The 27,065-nt window shown below is 47.4% G+C and overlaps 2 long non-coding RNA genes across 2 annotated transcripts in view; one reads left to right on the forward strand and one right to left on the reverse strand.

Annotated features, from left to right (window-relative positions):
• The window catches only part of LOC308186673, a 195,811-nt gene that overhangs the window by 105,819 nt on the left and 62,927 nt on the right, over positions 1-27,065 (forward strand). The window lies entirely within an intron of this gene.
• Positions 1-27,065, reverse strand: part of LOC308186675 — a 51,515-nt gene that overhangs the window by 22,146 nt on the left and 2,304 nt on the right. The gene's annotated exons all lie outside the window — the stretch shown is intronic.

The raw sequence follows: 27,065 nt of genomic DNA on the forward strand, positions 1-27,065 counted from the left end.
TGCGCATCGATGAGCTTGCAACTCAACATGAATTTCACTACAGAGCCGATAAGAAGAGGAATTAAACCTCTGTAAAAAGGACTACAGCCTAACGCTTCAACACTCAGCCATCTTACCCGTCACCTTCATCAACCGATGACTATTTTCCACTAACCATAAGGATATTGGCACCCTGTACCTCATCTTCGGGGCATGAGCAGGAATAGTCGGCACCGCACTCAGCCTATTAATCCGCGCAGAACTAGGACAACCAGGAACTCTCCTAGGCGACGACCAAATTTACAATGTAATCGTTACCGCTCACGCCTTTGTAATAAGCTTCTTTATAGTCATACCCATCATGATCGGAGGATTCGGCAACTGATTAGTCCCCCTCATAATCGGTGCCCCCGACATAGCATTCCCGCGAATAAACAACATAAGCTTTTGACTCCTCCCCCCATCATTCCTCCTCCTACTAGCCTCATCCACTGTAGAAGCTGGCGCCGGCACAGGCTGAACTGTCTACCCTCCCCTAGCAGGTGACCTTGCCCACGCCGGAGCTTCAGTAGACCTGGCTATCTTCTCACTCCACTTAGCCGGTATCTCCTCCATCCTTGGGGCCATCAACTTTATCACCACAGCCATCAACATAAAACCCCCCGCACTCTCACAATACCAAACCCCACTATTTGTCTGATCCGTACTAATTACCGCCATCCTACTCCTTCTATCACTCCCCGTACTCGCCGCCGGTATTACAATATTACTAACTGATCGAAACCTAAACACCACATTCTTCAACCCCGCTGGAGGAGGAGACCCAATCCTGTACCAACACCTATTCTGATTCTTCGGACACCCAGAAGTCTATATTCTGATCCTACCGGGGTTCGGAATCATCTCACACGTAGTCACGTACTACTCAGGCAAAAAGGAGCCCTTCGGCTACATGGGAATAGTCTGAGCCATACTATCCATCGGCTTCCTAGGATTCATCGTCTGAGCTCACCACATGTTTACAGTAGGAATAGACGTTGATACCCGAGCCTACTTTACATCAGCCACTATAATCATTGCCATCCCTACCGGAATCAAAGTATTTAGCTGACTAGCCACCCTGCACGGAGGAACAATCAAATGAGACCCCCCCCAATACTATGAGCTCTAGGATTTATCTTCCTATTTACCATCGGAGGATTAACAGGAATCGTTCTTGCAAACTCTTCCCTAGACATCGCCCTGCACGACACGTACTACGTAGTTGCCCACTTCCACTACGTCCTATCCATAGGCGCCGTCTTTGCCATTCTAGCAGGATTTACTCACTGATTCCCACTACTCACTGGGTTTACCCTACACCAAACATGAGCAAACGCCCACTTCGGGGTAATATTTACAGGAGTAAACCTAACGTTCTTCCCCCAGCACTTCCTAGGCCTAGCAGGAATACCCCGACGATACTCGGACTATCCCGACGCCTACACACTATGAAACACCATTTCCTCCATCGGCTCCCTAATCTCAATAGTAGCCGTAATCATACTAATATTCATCATCTGAGAAGCCTTTCCGGCCAAACGAAAAGTCCTACAACCAGAACTAACTACCACAAACGTTGAATGAATCCACGGCTGCCCTCCCCCATACCATACTTTCGAGGAACCGGCCTTCGTCCAAGTACAAGAGAGGAAGGAATCGAACCCTCACATGCTGGTTTCAAGCCAACTGCATTAACCGCTCATGCTTCTTTCTTATGAGATGTTAGTAAACCAATTACATAGCCTTGTCAAGACTAAATCACAGGTAAAAATCCTGTACATCTCATGTGGCCAACCACTCCCAACTAGGATTCCAAGACGCCTCATCACCCATCATAGAAGAACTCGTTGAATTCCACGACCACGCCCTAATCGTTGCCCTAGCTATCTGCAGCCTAGTTCTCTACCTTTTAGCCCACATACTAACAGAAAAACTCTCGTCCAATGCTGTAGACGCCCAAGAAGTAGAGCTGATCTGGACAATCCTACCTGCTATCGTCCTGGTACTCCTCGCCCTCCCATCCCTACAAATCCTCTACATAATGGACAAAATCGATGAACCAGACCTCACCCTAAAAGCCATCGGCCACCAATGATACTGAAGCTACGAATACACAGACTTCAAAGACCTATCCTTCGACTCCTACATAGTGCCCACCCCAGACTTACCCAACGGCCACTTCCGACTGCTAGAAGTTGACCACCGCGTAGTTATCCCAATAGAATCCCCCATCCGCGTAATCATTACTGCAGGAGACGTACTCCACTCCTGAGCAGTCCCAACGCTCGGAGTTAAAACAGACGCAATCCCAGGCCGACTAAACCAAACTTCATTCATTACCACCCGGCCTGGGATTTTTTACGGACAATGCTCAGAAATTTGCGGGGCTAATCACAGCTACATACCCATTGTAGTAGAATCAACCCCACTCCCACATTTCGAGGCCTGATCGTCCCTTCTATCATCATCCTAATCATTAAGAAGCTATGCAACAGCACTAGCCTTTTAAGCTAGCCAAAGAGGGACTTCCCCCTCCTTAATGATATGCCACAGCTTAACCCCGCACCATGATTTTCAATCATAATTATAACCTGATTAACCCTAGCACTCCTCATCCAACCAAAACTACTAGCCTTCACCACAACCAACCCCCCATCAAATAAGACCTCCCTCACTACCAAACCCACACCATGATCCTGACCATGAACCTAAGCTTCTTTGACCAATTTTCCAGCCCCAATCTATTTGGCATCCCCTTAATCCTACTATCCCTACTCTTCCCAGCCCTACTATTCCCGTCCCCAAACAACCGATGAATCAACAACCGCCTTTCTACTATCCAAACATGACTCCTTCACCTAATCACAAAACAACTAATAGTCCCACTCAACAAAAATGGCCACAAATGAGCCATAATATTTACATCCCTAATAATCATACTTCTTACAATCAACCTTCTAGGCCTCCTTCCATATACATTCACCCCAACCACCCAACTATCTATGAACATAGCCCTAGCCTTCCCACTATGGCTCGCCACACTACTAACAGGCATGTTTAACCATGTACGTGCCCCAGGGCCGGCTTAAAGTAGGCTCTATTGTCCCACTTTACTGCTAAATCCGCCTTCCAGAAGTGGTTTCACGCTTCTTTCCGTGTGCCCTATGAATAGGGAATGTAGCCCATTTCTTCCACTCCATAGGCTATACCTTGACCTGTCTTATTAGCGGGGTGCTATTGTGTTCACTGTTGTGCTCTCATTCGAGGTGGGCTGGCGACGGCGGTATGTAGGCTGTGTTGGCAAGGGGTGGTTGGGTTAATCGGGGATTATCGATTGTAGAACAGGCTCCTCTAGGTGGGTTTGGGGCACCGCCAAGTCCTTAGAGTTTTAAGCGTTTGTGCTCGTAGTTCTCTGGCGGATACTTCGGTAAAGTAAGTATCAAGATTTAGGGCCAGGCATAGTGGGGTATCTAATCCCAGTTTGGGCCCTGGCTTTCGTGGGTTTAAATCAGTCGTTAGTTCCTAAGATCATCTTAATGGTGTGTTTAGGTGCATCTTGGGCTTATGACAGCTTAGTTGCATTTTGATCTTAGTTAGCTAGGATAGGCATTTTACCACTCTTTACGCCGTGTCAATAGGACGGTTGATTTGGGTTTCTTGTATGACCGCGGTGGCTGGCACAAGATTTACCAACCCTTGAAGTTAGGCTGTTGCTATAACTAAGTCAAGTTTGCACTCATTGCTTAATGTTAATTACTGCTGAATACCCGTGGGGGCGTGGCTTAGCGAGGCGTCTTGGGCTACTACTTGGGTGTGCCTGATACCCGCTCCTCAAGGCCTGTATGGGGGTAGGTGGTCGAGGGCGTTTACACTGGGGCGCGGATACTTGCATGTATATATTTAGCAAAAACCAACCGTAAGGTTAGGACTAAGTCTTTTGTCCGCAGGCATGTTTTATGCCATCTTGGCAACTTCAGTGCCATGCTTTGTGTTAAGCTATGTGGACGGGGGTGTGGTTAGCTGATAGTTGAGTGGTGAGTGAGAGTGAAGTATATGAAATTATTGCTTGTGTTTACTATTTTTAGTACTGGAGTTTCTCTAAGTCCTAGGACTAGGAGGAAATGGTGTTTCATAGTGTGTAGGCGTCGGGATAGTCCGAGTATCGTCGGGGTATTCCTGCTAGGCCTAGGAAGTGCTGGGGGAAGAACGTTAGGTTTACTCCTGTAAATATTACCCCGAAGTGGGCTTTTGCTCATGTTTGGTGTAGGGTAAACCCAGTGAGTAGTGGGAATCAGTGAGTAAATCCTGCTAGAATGGCAAAGACGGCGCCTATGGATAGGACGTAGTGGAAGTGGGCAACTACGTAGTACGTGTCGTGCAGGGCGATGTCTAGGGAAGAGTTTGCAAGAACGATTCCTGTTAATCCTCCGATGGTAAATAGGAAGATAAATCCTAGAGCTCATAGTATTGGGGGGGGTCTCATTTGATTGTTCCTCCGTGCAGGGTGGCTAGTCAGCTAAATACTTTGATTCCGGTAGGGATGGCAATGATTATAGTGGCTGATGTAAAGTAGGCTCAGGTATCAACGTCTATTCCTACTGTAAACATGTGGTGAGCTCAGACGATGAATCCTAGGAAGCCGATGGATAGTATGGCTCAGACTATTCCCATGTAGCCGAAGGGCTCCTTTTTGCCTGAGTAGTACGTGACTACGTGTGAGATGATTCCGAACCCCGGTAGGATCAGAATATAGACTTCTGGGTGTCCGAAGAATCAGAATAGGTGTTGGTACAGGATTGGGTCTCCTCCTCCAGCGGGGTCGAAGAATGTGGTGTTTAGGTTTCGATCAGTTAGTAATATTGTAATACCGGCGGCGAGTACGGGGAGTGATAGAAGGAGTAGGATGGCGGTAATTAGTACGGATCAGACAAATAGTGGGGTTTGGTATTGTGAGAGTGCGGGGGGTTTTATGTTGATGGCTGTGGTGATAAAGTTGATGGCCCCAAGGATGGAGGAGATACCGGCTAAGTGGAGTGAGAAGATAGCCAGGTCTACTGAAGCTCCGGCGTGGGCAAGGTCACCTGCTAGGGGAGGGTAGACAGTTCAGCCTGTGCCGGCGCCAGCTTCTACAGTGGATGAGGCTAGTAGGAGGAGGAATGATGGGGGGAGGAGTCAAAAGCTTATGTTGTTTATTCGCGGGAATGCTATGCCGGGGGCACCGATTATGAGGGGGACTAATCAGTTGCCGAATCCTCCGATCATGATGGGTATGACTATAAAGAAGCTTATTACAAAGGCGTGAGCGGTAACGATTACATTGTAAATTTGGTCGTCGCCTAGGAGAGTTCCTGGTTGTCCTAGTTCTGCGCGGATTAATAGGCTGAGTGCGGTGCCGACTATTCCTGCTCATGCCCCGAAGATGAGGTACAGGGTGCCAATATCCTTATGGTTAGTGGAAAATAGTCATCGGTTGATGAAGGTGACGGGTAAGATGGCTGAGTGTTGAAGCGTTAGGCTGTAGTCCTTTTTACAGAGGTTTAATTCCTCTTCTTATCGGCTCTGTAGTGAAATTCATGTTGAGTTGCAAGCTCATCGATGCACACTAGGGTGCGTCAGGGTCTTTGTAGGCAGAAGCCAATTGGTTTAGGCATTTAGCTGTTAACTAGAGTTTTGTGGGATCGAAGCCCATCTGTCTAGGGAGGCTTTAGCTTAATTAAAGCGTCTGACTTGCATTCAGAAGATACAGGTTAATATTCTGTAAGTCTTAATGTGCAGAAACTAAGAGGGTTTAACTCTTATTTAAGGCTTTGAAGGCCTTCGGTTTGGGGTGTTATCCTAAGTTTCTAGACAATGGCATGTATTATTGGGGACAGGGGAAGTAAGAGGATTGATAGTGAGGCAAGGACCGCAGTAGGTGTGCTTGGGGCTTTGCTAGTGTATCATTGTTTTATGTGGTTAGAGGAGTTGGGGGGAAGGGTAATTGTTGAGTGGTATGCGAGGCGTAGGTAGAAGAAGAGGCTGAGCAGTGATAGCATGGCAATTGCCATGGCTGCTGGTGTTATTTCCTGTTTAGTTAGTTCTTGGATGATAAGTCACTTTGGTATAAAGCCTGTTAATGGGGGGAGGCCTGCTAGGGATAAAAGTACTAGTATTAGGGTGGCGTTTAGCACTGGGGTTTTTGTTCATGAGGTTGTGATCATGGATAGGTTAAGGGCTTTGATTTTGTTAAGGGCTAGGAATACGGCTGATGTTATGATTGTGTATAGGTAGAAGGTAAGTAAGGCCAATTTGGGGCTGTAAACTAGGATGATGGCGATTCAGCCTAAGTGGGAGATGGACGAGAAGGCTAGGATTTTGCGTGTTTGTGTTTGGTTCAGTCCTATTCAGCCTCCTAGTGCTGTTGAGGCTAGGGCCATGGCGGTGAGTAGAGCTGGGTCGAGGGATTTGGATGTTAGTAGGAGCAGGGTTAGTGGGGGGAATTTTATGAGGGTCGAGAGTAGCAGGGCTGTTATTAGTGGCGATCCTTGTAGTACTTCTGGGAATCAGAAGTGAAATGGCACTAGGCCCAGTTTAATAGCGATTGCTGCTGTCAGTAGTAGACAGGAGGTTGGGTGGTTTATTTGTGTGATGTCTCATTGGCCAGTGACTCAGGCATTGGTTATGCTAGAGAATAGGACCAGGGCGGAAGCAGCTGCTTGGGTTAGGAAGTATTTCGTTGCGGCTTCTACTGCTCGTGGGTGGTGGGATTTGGCAATTAGGGGAATGATGGCTAGTGTGTTGATCTCCAGTCCTGTCCAGGCCAGAACTCAGTGGTTGCTGGAAATTGTGATTGTGGTGCCCAAGATGAGGCTGAAGGTTATGATTGGGGTCGCGTAAGGGTTCATTAGTAGAGGAGGGGGTTAAACCATCATTTTCGGGGTATGGGCCCGATAGCTTGATTAGCTGACTCTACTAGAAAATAATATAAGGGAAGTATGGAGAATTTTGATTTCTCTTGTGTGGGTTCAATTCCTACTTTTCTAAGGTCAACAGGAAATGAGAGGGCTGTTATACCTCTATGTTCACTTTATCATAGTGACCCTTTGTAGTTCAGGCACATTTCCTTATGTAAGGAGGTAGGCCTGCATAGCAGATAGGTATGCTGATGTGTCAGAGGCACAGAGCTAGTGTGAGGGGTAGGAAGTTTTTTCATAGTAGGTGCATTAGTTGGTCATATCGGAATCGTGGGTATGAAGCTCGGACCCATAAGAAACCAGAAGATAGTAGGAGGACTTTTGTGGCTAGGATGACGGGGAATAGTTCTGTGGGTGGCCCTAGGGCGCTTGGGTTTAGGAATATGATGGCTGTAAGTGTATTTATTAGCATAATGTTCGCATATTCAGCTAGGAAGAATAAGGCGAAGGGTCCTGCGGCGTATTCAACGTTAAACCCTGAGACTAGCTCAGATTCACCCTCTGTGAGGTCAAAAGGAGCTCGGTTTGTCTCTGCTAGGGTGGATACGTATCATATTATTGCTAGGGGTCATGAGGAGAAAATGAAGTATAGAGGCTCCTGTGCGACGGCAAAGGAGCTGAGTGTGTAGCTTCCGCTTAGTATGATTATTGATAGCAGGATTATGGCCAGTGTCACTTCGTATGAAATGGTCTGTGCTACTGCCCGTAGGGCTCCGATTAGTGCGTATTTTGAGTTCGAGGCTCAGCCTGATCATAGGACTGAGTAGACGGCTAGGCTTGACATGGCTATTAGGAAGAGAACTCCGAGGTTTAGATCTGCTAGGGGAAATGGGAGTGGTAGTGGTGCTCAAGTGGTGAGGGCTAGGACAAGGGCTAGTATTGGTATCAGAATGAATAGAAGTGGGGAAGAGGTAGAGGGTCGGATGGGCTCTTTGGTAAATAGTTTCAGTCCGTCCGCAAATGGTTGAAGTAGGCCAAAAGGCCCGACAACGTTAGGGCCTTTGCGGGATTGTATGTAGCTTAGGATTTTCCGTTCTACTAGGGTTAGGAAGGCTACGGCAATCAGGATTGGGATGATGTATAGGAGGGATATAATGAGGCAGCTTAGTGTTGTTATTTGAATCATGGGTGAAGCTAGGGAGAGGATTTGAACCTCTGGGGAAAGGGCTTAAGCCTTCTGCACTTGCCGGGCTCTGCCACTCTAGCTGGTCCTTTTCTAGGATTGAAAGTGGTGGGGGAAGGCCCTCTTCACGGTTTAGTTGGTTTCACTGCTTAGAGGGGGGGGGGCGTGCTTGTGGTATTGGCCCCACTTTCCCGGTCCTTTCGTACTGGGGAGAGTGTGTCATAGATAGAAACCGACCTGGATTGCTCCGGTCTGAACTCAGATCACGTAGGACTGTTAATCGTTGAACAAACGAACCCTTAATAGCGGCTGCACCATTAGGATGTCCTGATCCAACATCGAGGTCGTAAACCCCCCTGTCGATATGGGCTCTTGAGGGGGATTGCGCTGTTATCCCTGGGGTAGCTTGGTCCATTAATCAATTATATTGGGTCTGGTCACTGTTAGCACTTTGAGGGGTAGCTCTAGGTAAAGAGGTATGGTCTTGTTTTTGGAGGATTTGTTCTCCTCCAAGGTCGCCCCAACCGAAAAATATCGACCAGGCTCTGCGATGGTAGTGGCCCCAGTGGGGTTGATTGAGGATTCGCGGTGGTCGTTGATTTTTAAGTTCCACAGGGTCTTCTCGTCTTATGTTCACATCCCCGCTTTTGCACGGGGAGATCAATTTCACTGATTATCTGTGAGAGACAGTTAAGACCTCGTTTAGCCATTCATACAAGTCTCGATTTATGGGACAATTGATTGCGCTATCTTTGCACGGTTAGGATACCGCGGCCGTTAAACCTAAGTCACCGGGCAGGCATCACCTTCAATACTTGTTTAATTTGCTGAAGGCTATGTTTTTGGTAAACAGTCGGGCCTTATTAATTTGCCGAGTTCCTTTCACAGATTTTAATCGCTCTTATAGGCGCTCCTGAGTCGGGTTAACAGGGTTAGTTAATACGTGGTCTTGTAGGGGTTTTTGTATCTGTCTAGGTCTGTTAATAATGTTTCTATGTAAGCTTGCGCCGTTAGAGGGGTGTGGCCCTGTACATGAGGGGCCTAGGATGATTCCTAGGATTGTTATGAGGATGGCAGCGGTTTTGGTGATAAGGGGTATGGTTATTGGGGGGGTTTTGGTTGGTGTGATGAAAGAGGTAATGATTATTCCTGCTGTAATGCTGCCTAGGGCGAGTCGGGTTAGGGGGGCGGTGATTAGTGGGTTGTTTTCGTTTATTGATACTATTGGGGGGATTCGGGTTTGTCCAGCTTGGACTAGGATGGTTATGCGGATGCTGTAGGTTGCGGTGAATGCTGTGGCTATAAGGGTTAGGAGTAGGGCTCAAGTATTTAGGTATGATGTGTTTAAGCTTTCGATGATGAGGTCTTTTGAGTAGAATCCGGCTAGGAATGGGGTTCCTATCAGCGCCAGGTTTCCGATGGTTAGGCAGGAAGTAGTGACTGGGAGTATTTTCTGTAGGCCTCCTATCTTTCGGATATCTTGTTCTCCGTTTAGGTTGTGGATGATAGACCCTGAGCATAGGAATAGTATGGCTTTAAAGAAGGCATGGGTTGAGATGTGTAGGAAGGCTAGTTGTGGGAGGTTTAGTCCGATAGTGACTATTATTAGTCCTAGTTGGCTGGATGTTGAGAAAGCAATGATTTTTTTGATGTCATTTTGGGTTAGGGCGCATGTGGCAGCGAATAGGGTTGATAGAGCACCTAGGCATAGGCAGGCAGTTAGGGCTGTCTGGTTGGTGGCTAGCAGGGGGTGCATGCGGATGAGCAGGAAGATTCCGGCTACTACTATGGTACTGGAGTGCAGTAGGGCTGATACTGGGGTGGGGCCTTCTATTGCTGCGGGCAGTCATGGGTGGAGTCCAAATTGGGCGGATTTTCCTGCGGCTGCGAGGATTAATCCTATGAGGGGGAGGATTGGGGTTTGGTGGGGGTGTACGGCTTGTTGGATCTCTCAGGTGTTGAATGTTGAAGCTAGTCATGCTATGCTCAGGATCAGTCCGATGTCTCCGATTCGGTTGTAGATTACGGCTCGTAGGGCGGCGGTGTTGGCATCTGCTCGGCCTTGTCATCAGCCGATGAGAAGGAAGGACATGATTCGTACTCCTTCCCAGCCTACGAATAGGAGGAATATGTTGTTTGCGGTTGTTAGGAGGAGTATGGCGACTAGGAATGTCAGTAGGTAGGTGAAAAATTTTGTTACGTATGGCTCTGAGGCCATGTATCATATGGCGAATTGTAGGATTGATCATGTTACAAATAGGGCGATTGGAAGAAATGTTATTGAGTATTGGTCTATTTTTAGGCTCAGGGGGATTTTAAAGTTTATAATGAATTTTCACTCCCAGTGGCAGGTGACAGATTCTACTCCCGAGTAGATGAATGCGGTTGTAGGGGCTAGGCTAATTAGGAATGCGGTTTTAACAGCGCGGGTGGTGGCTTGTGGGGTGTTTTTAAAGTTTTTAAATAGAAATGGCAGGATGATTGGGGTTAGGAGGATTGTCAGCGTGAGTAGTGTGAGGGAGTTGATTAGTAGTGTGGGGTTCACTACTTTTACTTGGATTTGCACCAAGATGGGTGGTTCCTAAGACCAGTGGATTGCTGTTATCCTTTAAAAGTAAGGGGGCTGAGGTTTTAGGCTCAGATGTAAGAGTTAGCAGCTCTTGTTGGTTAAACCCTCCCCTCGGCAGGTAAGAAGGTTTGAACTTCTATTCTTAGAATCACAGTCTAATGTTTGGTTTAAACTATACTTGCATGAGGGGATTCCGGAGATCAGTTCGGGTTTGAGGATTAGGAGGAATATTGGGATAATGTGGAGTGTTATGAGCAGGTGTTCTCGCGTGGTTGAGTTTTGCATAGATGTGATGTGGGAGGGGATTGAGCCTCGTTGGGTCATTAGTAGTATGAATAAGGTGTAGGAGGCGGTTAGTAGGGTTGCGATTCCTGTTAGGATGATCGTGAAGGCAGATCAGTTGAATAAGGTGATTATAATGGTTAGCTCTGCTATGAGGTTTGTTGTTGGGGGTAAGGCTATGTTTGTTAGATTGGCCAGCAATCATCAGGTAGCTATGAGTGGTAGGAGAGGTTGTAGGCCTCGTGTGAGTAGTAGAATTCGGCTGTGCGTACGTTCATAGTTTGTGTTGGCTAGGCAGAATAGTATGGAGGAAGTTAGTCCATGGGAAATTATTAGGATCATTGCCCCTGAGAATGATCAGTGGGTTTGGATTATTCCTGCGGCGATAACTAGGCCTATGTGGCTAACGGATGAATAAGCGATTAGTGATTTTAGGTCTGTCTGTCGTAGGCAGATTGAGCTAGTCATTAGGGCGCCTCATAGGGCCAGGGTTAGGAAGGGGTAGTGCAGGAGGTTGGACAGTGGGCCCATAAATAGAGTGACTCGTATAATTCCGTATCCTCCTAGCTTTAGTAGTAGGGCGGCGAGGAGTATTGAGCCTGCGATGGGTGCTTCTACGTGGGCTTTTGGCAGTCAGAGGTGTAGGCCGTATAGTGGGGCTTTTACTATGAATGCTATGAGCAGTGCTAGACCTGATAGTATTCCTGTCCATGAGGTGGATAGGGTTGGGTGGGTTAGTTGTAGGGTTGGCAGGTGCAGGGTGCCAATTTTCACGTATAGGTGTATGATTGTGATTAGCAGGGGTAGAGAGCTTACTGGCGTGTAGAATAGCAGGTAGATGCCAGCGCTTAGGCATTCTGGTTGGTTCCCCCATCGGGTGATTAAGATTAGGGTGGGAATGAGGGTTGCTTCAAATGAGATGTAAAATAGTGCTAGTTCTGTGGTGGAAAAGGCTAGTAGGATGAATGGCTGGACTGCGACTAAGGTTGAGATAAAGATTCGTTTGCGTTGTAGGGGTTCTTGTTGCAGGTGGTTTTGGCTTGCTATGATTATGAGTGGGAGTAGTCAGCAGGATAGTACTAGGAGGGGGGATGAGATTTGGTCAATTCCTGCTCAGTTGGATAAAAATTTGTAGGGGTAGTAGGTTGGGATTAATCACTGTAGGCTTAGGGCAGCGATTAGGAGGCTGTATAAGGTGGTGTTAGTCCATAGAAATTTTGGTGGAGACAGCAGGGCTGTTGGAAGAAGTATGATTGTGGGTAGGATGATTTTTAGCATTGCAGGAGGTTTAGGTTGTGTAGATGGTCGGAGCCATGTGTGCGGGTGGAGGCTACTAGGATGGCCAGGCCTGTGCCCGCCTCACACGCTGAGAAGGTTAGCATGAGAATTGGTACCATGGTGAATGAGGAGACTTGGTTTTCGATGGATCATATTGATAGGCCTACGAATATCGATAATATTATGCTTTCAAGGCATAGTAGGGCGGATACTAGGTGGGTTCGGTGGAAGGCTAGTCCTAGTCCGCTGAAAATGAAGGCTGAGTAGAAGCTTAAATGTAGGGGCGACATAAGAAAGTTACAGGGTTGGCTGTAATCTGCTGGGTCGAAACCAGCTATCTTTTTGGTTAGACTAACTTTCTGTTATTCTGCTCATTCTAGGCCCCCTTGAATTCACTCGTAGGCCAGTCCGAGTGTTAGGAGAAGGAGGATCACTACAGTTCAGGTGAGGGTCATTAGGGGGGATTGGAGTTGGACGGCTCATGGCAGGGGGAGTAGGAGGGCGATTTCTAGGTCGAATAGGACGAACAGGATGGCTACTGAGGAAGAATCGGACTGAGAATGGTAATCGAGCAGATCCAAGTGGGTCGAATCCACATTCGTACGGTGAGAGTTTCTCTGAGTCGGGGTTTATTTGGGCGAGTCAGAAGTTTAATGCGGTTAGGGCGGCGCTTAGGATTGATGATAGGGCGAATATGAACATGAGTGCGTTCATTGCTCTCCTCTGGGTTTATACCAGATTCTAGAGATTGGAAGTCAATTGTAATTAATATACTAGAAGAGCAAGATCCTCATCAGTAGATGGTTATGTAGAGGAATAGTCAGATGATGTCTACGAAGTGTCAGTATCAGGCTGCTGCCTCGAATCCGAAGTGGTGGTCTGATGTAAAGTGGAACTTGATCAGTCGGAAGAGGCAGACGGTCAGGAAGGAGGATCCGATGATTACGTGGAGTCCGTGGAATCCAGTGGCAACGAAGAAGGTAGATCCGTAGACGCTATCGGCGATTGAGAATGGGGCTTCGTGGTATTCTATTGCTTGTAGGGCTGTGAAGTAGAATCCCAGGAGGATCGTTAGGGTTAGGGCGTGGATGGCGTGTTTTCGGTTTCCTTCTGTGATGCTGTGATGGGCTCACGTTACGGTAATGCCTGAGGCTAGTAGGATGGCTGTGTTTAGTAGGGGGACTTCTATCGGGTTGAGTGGTTTAATTCCTGTTGGGGGTCATTGGCCTCCTAGTTCTGGGGTTGGGGCCAGGCTCGAGTGGAAGAACGCTCAGAAGAACCCTAAGAAGAAGAATGCTTCGGATGTGATGAAAAGGATTATGCCGTATCGTAGGCCTTTTTGGACTGTGGGAGTGTGATGGCCTTGGAAGGTGCTTTCTCGTACAATGTCTCGTCATCATTGGAGTATTACTAGGAGTATTGAGATGAGGCCTAGGGTTAGTAGTATGGATGAGTTGTAGTGGAATCACATGATTAATCCTGAGGTTGTGAGTAGGGCGGCGGCTGCCCCGAAGATTGGTCAAGGGCTTGGGTCAACTATGTGGTATGAGTGTGCTTGGTGTGCCATTAGATGTTTTCTTGTAAGTATAGGCTTAGAAGGAGCACGAAGACGTAGGCCTGGATTATGGCTACTGCTACTTCTAGGATGGTTAGGAGTAGTAGGATGATTATTGTTAGGATGGATACTGCAGGAAGGGTGGGTATTAATGCAATGGAGGCTGTAGAGATGAGTTGGATGAGTAAGTGTCCTGCTGTAAGGTTGGCTGTAAGGCGGACTCCGAGGGCTAGGGGGCGGATTAGTAGGCTGGTTGTTTCGATCAGGATTAGTGCGGGGATTAGGGGTGTAGGGGTACCTTCGGGTAATAGGTGGGCTAAAGAGGCTGATGGTTGGTTTCGAAGGCCTGTTAGTAGTGTGGCGAGCCATAGTGGGAAGGCTAGGGCTATGTTCATAGATAGTTGGGTGGTTGGGGTGAATGTATATGGAAGGAGGCCTAGAAGGTTGATTGTAAGAAGTATGATTATTAGGGATGTAAATATTATGGCTCATTTGTGGCCATTTTTGTTGAGTGGGACTATTAGTTGTTTTGTGATTAGGTGAAGGAGTCATGTTTGGATAGTAGAAAGGCGGTTGTTGATTCATCGGTTGTTTGGGGACGGGAATAGTAGGGCTGGGAAGAGTAGGGATAGTAGGATTAAGGGGATGCCGAATAGATTGGGGCTGGAAAATTGGTCAAAGAAGCTTAGGTTCATGGTCAGGATCATGGTGTGGGTTTGGTAGTGAGGGAGGTCTTATTTGATGGGGGGTTGGTTGTGGTGAAGGCTCGTAGTGTTGGTTGGATGAGGAGTGCTAGGGTTAATCAGGTTATAATTATGATTGAAAATCATGGTGCGGGGTTAAGCTGTGGCATATCATTAAGGAGGGGGAAGTCCCTCTTTGGCTAGCTTAAAAGGCTAGTGCTGTTGCATAGCTTCTTAATGATTAGGATGATGATAGAAGGGACGATCAGGCCTCGAAATGTGGGAGTGGGGTTGATTCTACTACAATGGGTATGTAGCTGTGATTAGCCCCGCAAATTTCTGAGCATTGTCCGTAAAAAATCCCAGGCCGGGTGGTAATGAATGAAGTTTGGTTTAGTCGGCCTGGGATCGCGTCTGTTTTAACTCCGAGCGTTGGGACTGCTCAGGAGTGGAGTACGTCTCCTGCAGTAATGATCACGCGGATGGGGGATTCTATTGGGATAACTACGCGGTGGTCAACTTCTAGCAGTCGGAAGTGGCCGTTGGGTAAGTCTGGGGTGGGCACTATGTAGGAGTCGAAGGATAGGTCTTTGAAGTCTGTGTATTCGTAGCTTCAGTATCATTGGTGGCCGATGGCTTTTAGGGTGAGGTCTGGTTCGTCGATTTCGTCCATTATGTAGAGGATTTGTAGGGATGGGAGGGCGAGGAGTACCAGGACGATAGCAGGTAGGATTGTCCAGATCAGCTCTACTTCTTGGGCGTCTACAGCATTGGACGAGAGTTTTTCTGTTAGTATGTGGGCTAAAAGGTAGAGAACTAGGCTGCAGATAGCTAGAGCAACGATTAGGGCGTGGTCGTGGAATTCAACGAGTTCTTCTATGATGGGTGATGAGGCGTCTTGGAATCCTAGTTGGGAGTGGTTGGCCACATGAGATGTACAGGATTTTTACCTGTGATTTAGTCTTGACAAGGCTATGTAATTGGTTTACTAACGTCTCATAAGAAAGAAGCATGAGCGGTTAATGCAGTTGGCTTGAAACCAGCATGTGAGGGTTCGATTCCTTCCTTTCTTGTACTTGGACGAAGGCCGGTTCCTCGAAAGTATGGTATGGGGGAGGGCAGCCGTGGATTCATTCAACGTTTGTGGTAGTTAGTTCTGGTTGTAGGACTTTTCGTTTGGCCGGAAAGGCTTCTCAGATGATGAATATTAGTATGATTACGGCTACTATTGAGATTAGGGAGCCGATGGAGGAAATGGTGTTTCATAGTGTGTAGGCGTCGGGATAGTCCGAGTATCGTCGGGGTATTCCTGCTAGGCCTAGGAAGTGCTGGGGGAAGAACGTTAGGTTTACTCCTGTAAATATTACCCCGAAGTGGGCTTTTGCTCATGTTTGGTGTAGGGTAAACCCAGTGAGTAGTGGGAATCAGTGAGTAAATCCTGCTAGAATGGCAAAGACGGCGCCTATGGATAGGACGTAGTGGAAGTGGGCAACTACGTAGTACGTGTCGTGCAGGGCGATGTCTAGGGAAGAGTTTGCAAGAACGATTCCTGTTAATCCTCCGATGGTAAATAGGAAGATAAATCCTAGAGCTCATAGTATTGGGGGGGTCTCATTTGATTGTTCCTCCGTGCAGGGTGGCTAGTCAGCTAAATACTTTGATTCCGGTAGGGATGGCAATGATTATAGTGGCTGATGTAAAGTAGGCTCGGGTATCAACGTCTATTCCTACTGTAAACATGTGGTGAGCTCAGACGATGAATCCTAGGAAGCCGATGGATAGTATGGCTCAGACTATTCCCATGTAGCCGAAGGGCTCCTTTTTGCCTGAGTAGTACGTGACTACGTGTGAGATGATTCCGAACCCCGGTAGGATCAGAATATAGACTTCTGGGTGTCCGAAGAATCAGAATAGGTGTTGGTACAGGATTGGGTCTCCTCCTCCAGCGGGGTCGAAGAATGTGGTGTTTAGGTTTCGATCAGTTAGTAATATTGTAATACCGGCGGCGAGTACGGGGAGTGATAGAAGGAGTAGGATGGCGGTAATTAGTACGGATCAGACAAATAGTGGGGTTTGGTATTGTGAGAGTGCGGGGGGTTTTATGTTGATGGCTGTGGTGATAAAGTTGATGGCCCCAAGGATGGAGGAGATACCGGCTAAGTGGAGTGAGAAGATAGCCAGGTCTACTGAAGCTCCGGCGTGGGCAAGGTTACCTGCTAGGGGAGGGTAGACAGTTCAGCCTGTGCCGGCGCCAGCTTCTACAGTGGATGAGGCTAGTAGGAGGAGGAATGATGGGGGGAGGAGTCAAAAGCTTATGTTGTTTATTCGCGGGAATGCTATGTCGGGGGCACCGATTATGAGGGGGACTAATCAGTTGCCGAATCCTCCGATCATGATGGGTATGACTATAAAGAAGCTTATTACAAAGGCGTGAGCGGTAACGATTACATTGTAAATTTGGTCGTCGCCTAGGAGAGTTCCTGGTTGTCCTAGTTCTGCGCGGATTAATAGGCTGAGTGCGGTGCCGACTATTCCTGCTCATGCCCCGAAGATGAGGTACAGGGTGCCAATATCCTTATGGTTAGTGGAAAATAGTCATCGGTTGATGAAGGTGACGGGTAAGATGGCTGAGTGTTGAAGCGTTAGGCTGTAGTCCTTTTTACAGAGGTTTAATTCCTCTTCTTATCGGCTCTGTAGTGAAATTCATGTTGAGTTGCAAGCTCATCGATGCGCACTAGGGTGCGTCAGGGTCTTTGTAGGCAGAAGCCAATTGGTTTAGGCATTTAGCTGTTAACTAGAGTTTTGTGGGATCGAAGCCCATCTGTCTAGGGAGGCTTTAGCTTAATTAAAGCGTCTGACTTGCATTCAGAAGATACAGGTTAATATTCTGTAAGTCTTAATGTGCAGAAACTAAGAGAGTTTAACTCTTATTTAAGGCTTTGAAGGCCTTCGGTTTGGGGTGTTATCCTAAGTTTCTAGACAATGGCATGTATTATTGGGGACAGGGGAAGTAAGAGGATTGATAGTGAGGCAAGGACCGCAGTAGGTGTGCTTGGGGCTTTGCTAGTGTATCATTGTTTTATGTGGTTAGAGGAGTTGGGGGGAAGGGTAATTGTTGAGTGGTATGCGAGGCGTAGGTAGAAGAAGAGGCTGAGCAGTGATAGCATGGCAATTGCCATGGCTGCTGGTGTTATTTCCTGTTTAGTTAGTTCTTGGATGATAAGTCACTTTGGTATAAAGCCTGTTAATGGGGGGAGGCCTGCTAGGGATAAAAGTACTAGTATTAGGGTGGCGTTTAGCACTGGGGTTTTTGTTCATGAGGTTGTGATCATGGATAGGTTAAGGGCTTTGATTTTGTTAAGGGCTAGGAATACGGCTGATGTTATGATTGTGTATAGGTAGAAGGTAAGTAAGGCCAATTTGGGGCTGTAAACTAGGATGATGGCGATTCAGCCTAAGTGGGAGATGGACGAGAAGGCTAGGATTTTGTGTGTTTGTGTTTGGTTCAGTCCTATTCAGCCTCCTAGTGCTGTTGAGGCTAGGGCCATGGCGGTGAGTAGAGCTGGGTCGAGGGATTTGGATGTTAGTAGGAGCAGGGTTAGTGGGGGGAATTTTATGAGGGTTGAGAGTAGCAGGGCTGTTATTAGTGGCGATCCTTGTAGTACTTCTGGGAATCAGAAGTGAAATGGCACTAGGCCCAGTTTAATAGCGATTGCTGCTGTCAGTAGTAGACAGGAGGTTGGGTGGTTTATTTGTGTGATGTCTCATTGGCCGGTGACTCAGGCATTGGTTATGCTAGAGAATAGGACCAGGGCGGAAGCAGCTGCTTGGGTTAGGAAGTATTTCGTTGCGGCTTCTACTGCTCGTGGGTGGTGGGATTTGGCAATTAGGGGAATGATGGCTAGTGCGTTGATCTCCAGTCCTGTCCAGGCCAGAACTCAGTGGTTGCTGGAAATTGTGATTGTGGTGCCCAAGATGAGGCTGAAGGTTATGATTGGGGTCGCGTAAGGGTTCATTAGTAGAGGAGGGGGTTAAACCATCATTTTCGGGGTATGGGCCCGATAGCTTGATTAGCTGACTCTACTAGAAAATAATATAAGGGAAGTATGGAGAATTTTGATTTCTCTTGTGTGGGTTCAATTCCTACTTTTCTAAGGTCAACAGGAAATGAGAGGGCTGTTATACCTCTATGTTCACTTTATCATAGTGACCCTTTGTAGTTCAGGCACATTTCCTTATGTAAGGAGGTAGGCCTGCATAGCAGATAGGTATGCTGATGTGTCAGAGGCACAGAGCTAGTGTGAGGGGTAGGAAGTTTTTTCATAGTAGGTGCATTAGTTGGTCATATCGGAATCGTGGGTATGAAGCTCGGACCCATAAGAAACCAGAAGATAGTAGGAGGACTTTTGTGGCTAGGATGACGGGGAATAGTTCTGTGGGTGGCCCTAGGGCGCTTGGGTTTAGGAATATGATGGCTGTAAGTGTATTTATTAGCATAATGTTCGCATATTCAGCTAGGAAGAATAAGGCGAAGGGTCCTGCGGCGTATTCAACGTTAAACCCTGAGACTAGCTCAGATTCACCCTCTGTGAGGTCAAAAGGAGCTCGGATTGTCTCTGCTAGGGTGGATACGTATCATATTAATGCTAGGGGTCATGAGGAGAAAATGAAGTATAGAGGCTCCTGTGCGACGGCAAAGGAGCTGAGTGTGTAGCTTCCGCTTAGTATGATTATTGATAGCAGGATTATGGCCAGTGTCACTTCGTATGAAATGGTCTGTGCTACTGCCCGTAGGGCTCCGATTAGTGCGTATTTTGAGTTCGAGGCTCAGCCTGATCATAGGACTGAGTAGACGGCTAGGCTTGACATGGCTATTAGGAAGAGAACTCCGAGGTTTAGATCTGCTAGGGGAAATGGGAGTGGTAGTGGTGCTCAAGTGGTGAGGGCTAGGACAAGGGCTAGTATTGGTATCAGAATGAATAGAAGTGGGGAAGAGGTAGAGGGTCGGATGGGCTCTTTGGTAAATAGTTTCAGTCCGTCCGCAAATGGTTGAAGTAGGCCAAAAGGCCCGACAACGTTAGGGCCTTTGCGGGATTGTATGTAGCTTAGGATTTTCCGTTCTACTAGGGTTAGGAAGGCTACGGCAATCAGGATTGGGATGATGTATAGGAGGGATATAATGAGGCAGCTTAGTGTTGTTATTTGAATCATGGGTGAAGCTAGGGAGAGGATTTGAACCTCTGGGGAAAGGGCTTAAGCCTTCTGCACTTGCCGGGCTCTGCCACTCTAGCTGGTCCTTTTCTAGGATTGAAAGTGGTGGGGGAAGGCCCTCTTCACGGTTTAGTTGGTTTCACTGCTTAGAGCGGGGGGGGGGGCGTGCTTGTGGTATTGGCCCCACTTTCCCGGTCCTTTCGTACTGGGGAGAGTGTGTCATAGATAGAAACCGACCTGGATTGCTCCGGTCTGAACTCAGATCACGTAGGACTGTTAATCGTTGAACAAACGAACCCTTAATAGCGGCTGCACCATTAGGATGTCCTGATCCAACATCGAGGTCGTAAACCCCCCTGTCGATATGGGCTCTTGAGGGGGATTGCGCTGTTATCCCTGGGGTAGCTTGGTCCATTAATCAATTATATTGGGTCTGGTCACTGTTAGCACTTTGAGGGGTAGCTCTAGGTAAAGAGGTATGGTCTTGTTTTTGGAGGATTTGTTCTCCTCCAAGGTCGCCCCAACCGAAAAATATCGACCAGGCTCTGCGATGGTAGTGGCCCCAGTGGGGTTGATTGAGGATTCGCGGTGGTCGTTGATTTTTAAGTTCCACAGGGTCTTCTCGTCTTATGTTCACATCCCCGCTTTTGCACGGGGAGATCAATTTCACTGATTATCTGTGAGAGACAGTTAAGACCTCGTTTAGCCATTCATACAAGTCTCGATTTATGGGACAATTGATTGCGCTATCTTTGCACGGTTAGGATACCGCGGCCGTTAAACCTAAGTCACCGGGCAGGCATCACCTTCAATACTTGTTTAATTTGCTGAAGGCTATGTTTTTGGTAAACAGTCGGGCCTTATTAATTTGCCGAGTTCCTTTCACAGATTTTAATCGCTCTTATAGGCGCTCCTGAGTCGGGTTAACAGGGTTAGTTAATACGTGGTCTTGTAGGGGTTTTTGTATCTGTCTAGGTCTGTTAATAATGTTTCTATGTAAGCTTGCGCCGTTAGAGGGGTGTGGCCCTGAGTTACTTATTTTAGCATTAATTCTCCTATATTCATAGGTTGACCTGTTTGTGATAAGGGAATCATCTTATTTTGGTATTTTTAGGTGGTGGAGCTTTGACGCACTCTTTTTTGATGGCTGCTTTAGGGCCCACGGTAGGATCAGTAGTAAGAATTATCCGCTAGTCGAGGTTGTGTCCTTTTTTAATGGAGCTGTCCCTCCATTAAATAGCTCTTAATCATCTCATTAGGGTTCAGGATGTCCGGTAGGGAGGATTAAGGGGGAACTTAGATTCGTTTCACAGGTAACCAGCTATCACCCAGCTCGGTTGGCTTTTCACCTCTACTGACAAGTCATCCCACTCTTTTGCAACAGAGACGGGTTCGCTCTCTTTAACTGCTTGAAAGTAGCTCGCTTGGGTTTCGGGGGGGCAAACTTTAGTTCACTTTGCTTGGTTGTTCTCGCTAAACCATGATGCAAAAGGTACAAGGGTTGATCTTTGCTGTCTGTCGCTTTGATTGTTTCACTGCTATTTCATCTTTCCCTTACGGTACTGGGGTCTCTATCGCGTCTAAGTGTCTTTTCTATCGCCTATACTAAGACTGTAAAATGCTTTAGTTTAATTAGTTTAGTAAATTCTTTAGTTTTGGTGTACTATTTGTGTGGTTGAGCTAGAGGGGGGGCTTCAAGACGATCCGGTCTAGTAGATATCTTTCAGGTGTAAGCTGAGTGCTTTGGTGTTATAGCTACGTCTTGATATTCTAAGTACACCTTCCGGTACACTTACCTTGTTACGACTTACCTCATCTTCAGCGTATTTATGGTATTAGTTATGTGGGATGTGGCTTTTGAGGAGGGTGACGGGCGGTATGTACGTGCCCCAGGGCCGGCTTAAAGTAGGCTCTATTGTCCCACTTTACTGCTAAATCCGCCTTCCAGAAGTGGTTTCACGCTTCTTTCCGTGTGCCCTATGAATGGGGAATGTAGCCCATTTCTTCCACTCCATAGGCTATACCTTGACCTGTCTTATTAGCGGGGTGCTATTGTGTCCACTGTTGTGCTCTCATTCGAGGTGGGCTGGCGACGGCGGTATGTAGGCTGTGTTGGCAAGGGGTGGTTGGGTTAATCGGGGATTATCGATTGTAGAACAGGCTCCTCTAGGTGGGTTTGGGGCACCGCCAAGTCCTTAGAGTTTTAAGCGTTTGTGCTCGTAGTTCTCTGGCGGATACTTCGGTAAAGTAAGTATCAAGATTTAGGGCCAGGCATAGTGGGGTATCTAATCCCAGTTTGGGCCCTGGCTTTCGTGGGTTTAAATCAGTCGTTAGTTCCTAAGATCATCTTAATGGTGTGTTTAGGTGCATCTTGGGCTTATGACAGCTCAGTTGCATTTTGATCTTAGTTAGCTAGGATAGGCATTTTACCACTCTTTACGCCGTGTCAATAGGACGGTTGATTTGGGTTTCTTGTATGACCGCGGTGGCTGGCACAAGATTTACCAACCCTTGAAGTTAGGCTGTTGCTATAACTAAGTCAAGTTTGCACTCATTGCTTAATGTTAATTACTGCTGAATACCCGTGGGGGCGTGGCTTAGCGAGGCGTCTTGGGCTACTACTTGGGTGTGCCTGATACCCGCTCCTCAAGGCCTGTATGGGGGTAGGTGGTCGAGGGCGTTTACACTGGGGCGCGGATACTTGCATGTATATATTTAGCAAAAACCAACCGTAAGGTTAGGACTAAGTCTTTTGTCCGCAGGCATGTTTTATGCCATCTTGGCAACTTCAGTGCCATGCTTTGTGTTAAGCTATGTGGACGGGGGTGTGGTTAGCTGATAGTTGAGTGGTGAGTGAGAGTGAAGTATATGAAATTATTGCTTGTGTTTACTATTTTTAGTACTGGAGTTTCTCTAAGTCCTAGGACTAGGAGGAAATGGTGTTTCATAGTGTGTAGGCGTCGGGATAGTCCGAGTATCGTCGGGGTATTCCTGCTAGGCCTAGGAAGTGCTGGGGGAAGAACGTTAGGTTTACTCCTGTAAATATTACCCCGAAGTGGGCTTTTGCTCATGTTTGGTGTAGGGTAAACCCAGTGAGTAGTGGGAATCAGTGAGTAAATCCTGCTAGAATGGCAAAGACGGCGCCTATGGATAGGACGTAGTGGAAGTGGGCAACTACGTAGTACGTGTCGTGCAGGGCGATGTCTAGGGAAGAGTTTGCAAGAACGATTCCTGTTAATCCTCCGATGGTAAATAGGAAGATAAATCCTAGAGCTCATAGTATTGGGGGGGGGTCTCATTTGATTGTTCCTCCGTGCAGGGTGGCTAGTCAGCTAAATACTTTGATTCCGGTAGGGATGGCAATGATTATAGTGGCTGATGTAAAGTAGGCTCGGGTATCAACGTCTATTCCTACTGTAAACATGTGGTGAGCTCAGACGATGAATCCTAGGAAGCCGATGGATAGTATGGCTCAGACTATTCCCATGTAGCCGAAGGGCTCCTTTTTGCCTGAGTAGTACGTGACTACGTGTGAGATGATTCCGAACCCCGGTAGGATCAGAATATAGACTTCTGGGTGTCCGAAGAATCAGAATAGGTGTTGATACAGGATTGGGTCTCCTCCTCCAGCGGGGTCGAAGAATGTGGTGTTTAGGTTTCGATCAGTTAGTAATATTGTAATACCGGCGGCGAGTACGGGGAGTGATAGAAGGAGTAGGATGGCGGTAATTAGTACGGATCAGACAAATAGTGGGGTTTGGTATTGTGAGAGTGCGGGGGGTTTTATGTTGATGGCTGTGGTGATAAAGTTGATGGCCCCAAGGATGGAGGAGATACCGGCTAAGTGGAGTGAGAAGATAGCCAGGTCTACTGAAGCTCCGGCGTGGGCAAGGTTACCTGCTAGGGGAGGGTAGACAGTTCAGCCTGTGCCGGCGCCAGCTTCTACAGTGGATGAGGCTAGTAGGAGGAGGAATGATGGGGGGAGGAGTCAAAAGCTTATGTTGTTTATTCGCGGGAATGCTATGTCGGGGGCACCGATTATGAGGGGGACTAATCAGTTGCCGAATCCTCCGATCATGATGGGTATGACTATAAAGAAGCTTATTACAAAGGCGTGAGCGGTAACGATTACATTGTAAATTTGGTCGTCGCCTAGGAGAGTTCCTGGTTGTCCTAGTTCTGCGCGGATTAATAGGCTGAGTGCGGTGCCGACTATTCCTGCTCATGCCCCGAAGATGAGGTACAGGGTGCCAATATCCTTATGGTTAGTGGAAAATAGTCATCGGTTGATGAAGGTGACGGGTAAGATGGCTGAGTGTTGAAGCGTTAGGCTGTAGTCCTTTTTACAGAGGTTTAATTCCTCTTCTTATCGGCTCTGTAGTGAAATTCATGTTGAGTTGCAAGCTCATCGATGCGCACTAGGGTGCGTCAGGGTCTTTGTAGGCAGAAGCCAATTGGTTTAGGCATTTAGCTGTTAACTAGAGTTTTGTGGGATCGAAGCCCATCTGTCTAGGGAGGCTTTAGCTTAATTAAAGCGTCTGACTTGCATTCAGAAGATACAGGTTAATATTCTGTAAGTCTTAATGTGCAGAAACTAAGAGGGTTTAACTCTTATTTAAGGCTTTGAAGGCCTTCGGTTTGGGGTGTTATCCTAAGTTTCTAGACAATGGCATGTATTATTGGGGACAGGGGAAGTAAGAGGATTGATAGTGAGGCAAGGACCGCAGTAGGTGTGCTTGGGGCTTTGCTAGTGTATCATTGTTTTATGTGGTTAGAGGAGTTGGGGGGAAGGGTAATTGTTGAGTGGTATGCGAGGCGTAGGTAGAAGAAGAGGCTGAGCAGTGATAGCATGGCAATTGCCATGGCTGCTGGTGTTATTTCCTGTTTAGTTAGTTCTTGGATGATAAGTCACTTTGGTATAAAGCCTGTTAATGGGGGGAGGCCTGCTAGGGATAAAAGTACTAGTATTAGGGTGGCGTTTAGCACTGGGGTTTTTGTTCATGAGGTTGTGATCATGGATAGGTTAAGGGCTTTGATTTTGTTAAGGGCTAGGAATACGGCTGATGTTATGATTGTGTATAGGTAGAAGGTAAGTAAGGCCAATTTGGGGCTGTAAACTAGGATGATGGCGATTCAGCCTAAGTGGGAGATGGACGAGAAGGCTAGGATTTTGCGTGTTTGTGTTTGGTTCAGTCCTATTCAGCCTCCTAGTGCTGTTGAGGCTAGGGCCATGGCGGTGAGTAGAGCTGGGTCGAGGGATTTGGATGTTAGTAGGAGCAGGGTTAGTGGGGGGAATTTTATGAGGGTCGAGAGTAGCAGGGCTGTTATTAGTGGCGATCCTTGTAGTACTTCTGGGAATCAGAAGTGAAATGGCACTAGGCCCAGTTTAATAGCGATTGCTGCTGTCAGTAGTAGACAGGAGGTTGGGTGGTTTATTTGTGTGATGTCTCATTGGCCGGTGACTCAGGCATTGGTTATGCTAGAGAATAGGACCAGGGCGGAAGCAGCTGCTTGGGTTAGGAAGTATTTCGTTGCGGCTTCTACTGCTCGTGGGTGGTGGGATTTGGCAATTAGGGGAATGATGGCTAGTGCGTTGATCTCCAGTCCTGTCCAGGCCAGAACTCAGTGGTTGCTGGAAATTGTGATTGTGGTGCCCAAGATGAGGCTGAAGGTTATGATTGGGGTCGCGTAAGGGTTCATTAGTAGAGGAGGGGGTTAAACCATCATTTTCGGGGTATGTAGTTCACTCTACTGAATTTTGTATGTGTTTGTGTGTATATGTACATCGTTCCGATGATGTCATGGAAGGGATGATTAATGGAGTTTTAGAGGTAGTTTGCTGGGATTGGGCGATGAAGGTTTATGCTACATGGTGGTTAGCGAAAGTTTACTGGTTTAGTTTGTGAAGCGCAGGGGTTGCGCTTAATGATTTGTTGTTTTGTGCTATGTCCAACGAGCATTCATCCAATAGCCCCATTTAACCCGGAGGGTGGAGGTAACATTAACTGAATGTGGTCAAAGTGCATCAGTGTCAGGATGATTCCCCATATACGCCAACCGTCTCATCGAGGGACCCTTGAAATATAGGATAGGCCGTGAGGCAGGTGTGTCCAGGCTTAGATTGTGGGACCCCCGAGATCACTGGGAATAGCCACCTGTGAGGTAACCCCGGAAAAAATAAGAGGAACCAGAGGCGCCAAAAAGCTGGAACATGCCGCGATTACGCATTGAGAAGGTGAAAGTACTCACAGATGCCACTTTGAAGGGCAAGGAGGGGTGAGTGAACCCAATGGATGGCCCTGACCGAGGAACCAGAGGCGCAAAAATGTGAGGAGGGCGAGGGGTTTAGGGGGAACGTATGGGCCTGAAGCTAGTCATACCGGACATTATGTGCAACGGGTTGCTGATTTCACGTGAGGAGTACGATTAATAAATCCGTCTGATACGAACTGCATGAGATATGTGGTGGAGAGTTGTTGTTGGAGCATGTCCTGTGAGCATTCATTAAAATGGGGTCTTGTTATGCGCTTGAGTGGAGTTGTATTGGGTGTTGTGCGGTATGGTCCTAGAACATTCATGCCGGGTGGTTTGGTAGGAGTGTGTTTAAGGGTTTAATGGCCGTGTACATGTATGGGTTTAGCACCTGCTTATAAGATAGTCCGTATATAATGTATATTACTGGTACTATAGTATGTATGTATATGGGGTATATAAATTTATGCACGAATATGCATAACCAAATACCCCCGCCTCGGGGGGGGAGGGGGGGGGGGGTTAAGCATAATGGCATAGATGGGGTAGAATTATTGGGGGCTTGCGGTTAGTTCCTGTAGTTGAGAACAATGGCGGCTTTTCGAGCCGCAGGCCTCGGGTAGTGTCCGGGCAGGAATAATGACTTATTTTATGTTTTTTTTAGGGATTTGCTTTGCGGTGGGTGTTTTGGGTGTGGCGTCGAATCCTTCGCCGTATTATGGGGTTGTTGGTTTGGTGTTAGCGTCTGTGGCGGGGTGCGGGTGGTTGCTGGGCCTTGGGGTTTCGTTCGTGGCTTTAGTGCTGTTTATGGTGTATTTGGGGGGTATGCTGGTGGTGTTTGTTTATTCAGTAGCTTTAGCAGCGGAGCCTTTCCCTGGGGCTTGGGGGGATTGACGGGTGATTGGATGTGCAGTAGCGTTTGTGGCAATTGTTTTTGGGGGGTTGGTGTTTGGGGGGTTTATGGGGGCTTGGAAGTTCGGGGTTTCTACTGTGAATAATGTTGGGGTGTTTGTTGTTCGGTCGGATTTTAGTGGAGTTTCCATGTTTTATTCACATGGGGCAGGGATGTTTTTAGTGGCGGGTTGGGGGCTGTTGTTGACTTTGTTTGTTGTATTGGAGCTTGTGCGGGGGTTGTCGC

This window comes from Anser brachyrhynchus (assembly GCF_964034855.1).
Source record: "Anser brachyrhynchus genome assembly, contig: SCAFFOLD_79, whole genome shotgun sequence".
Classification (NCBI taxonomy): Eukaryota; Metazoa; Chordata; class Aves; order Anseriformes; family Anatidae; genus Anser; species Anser brachyrhynchus.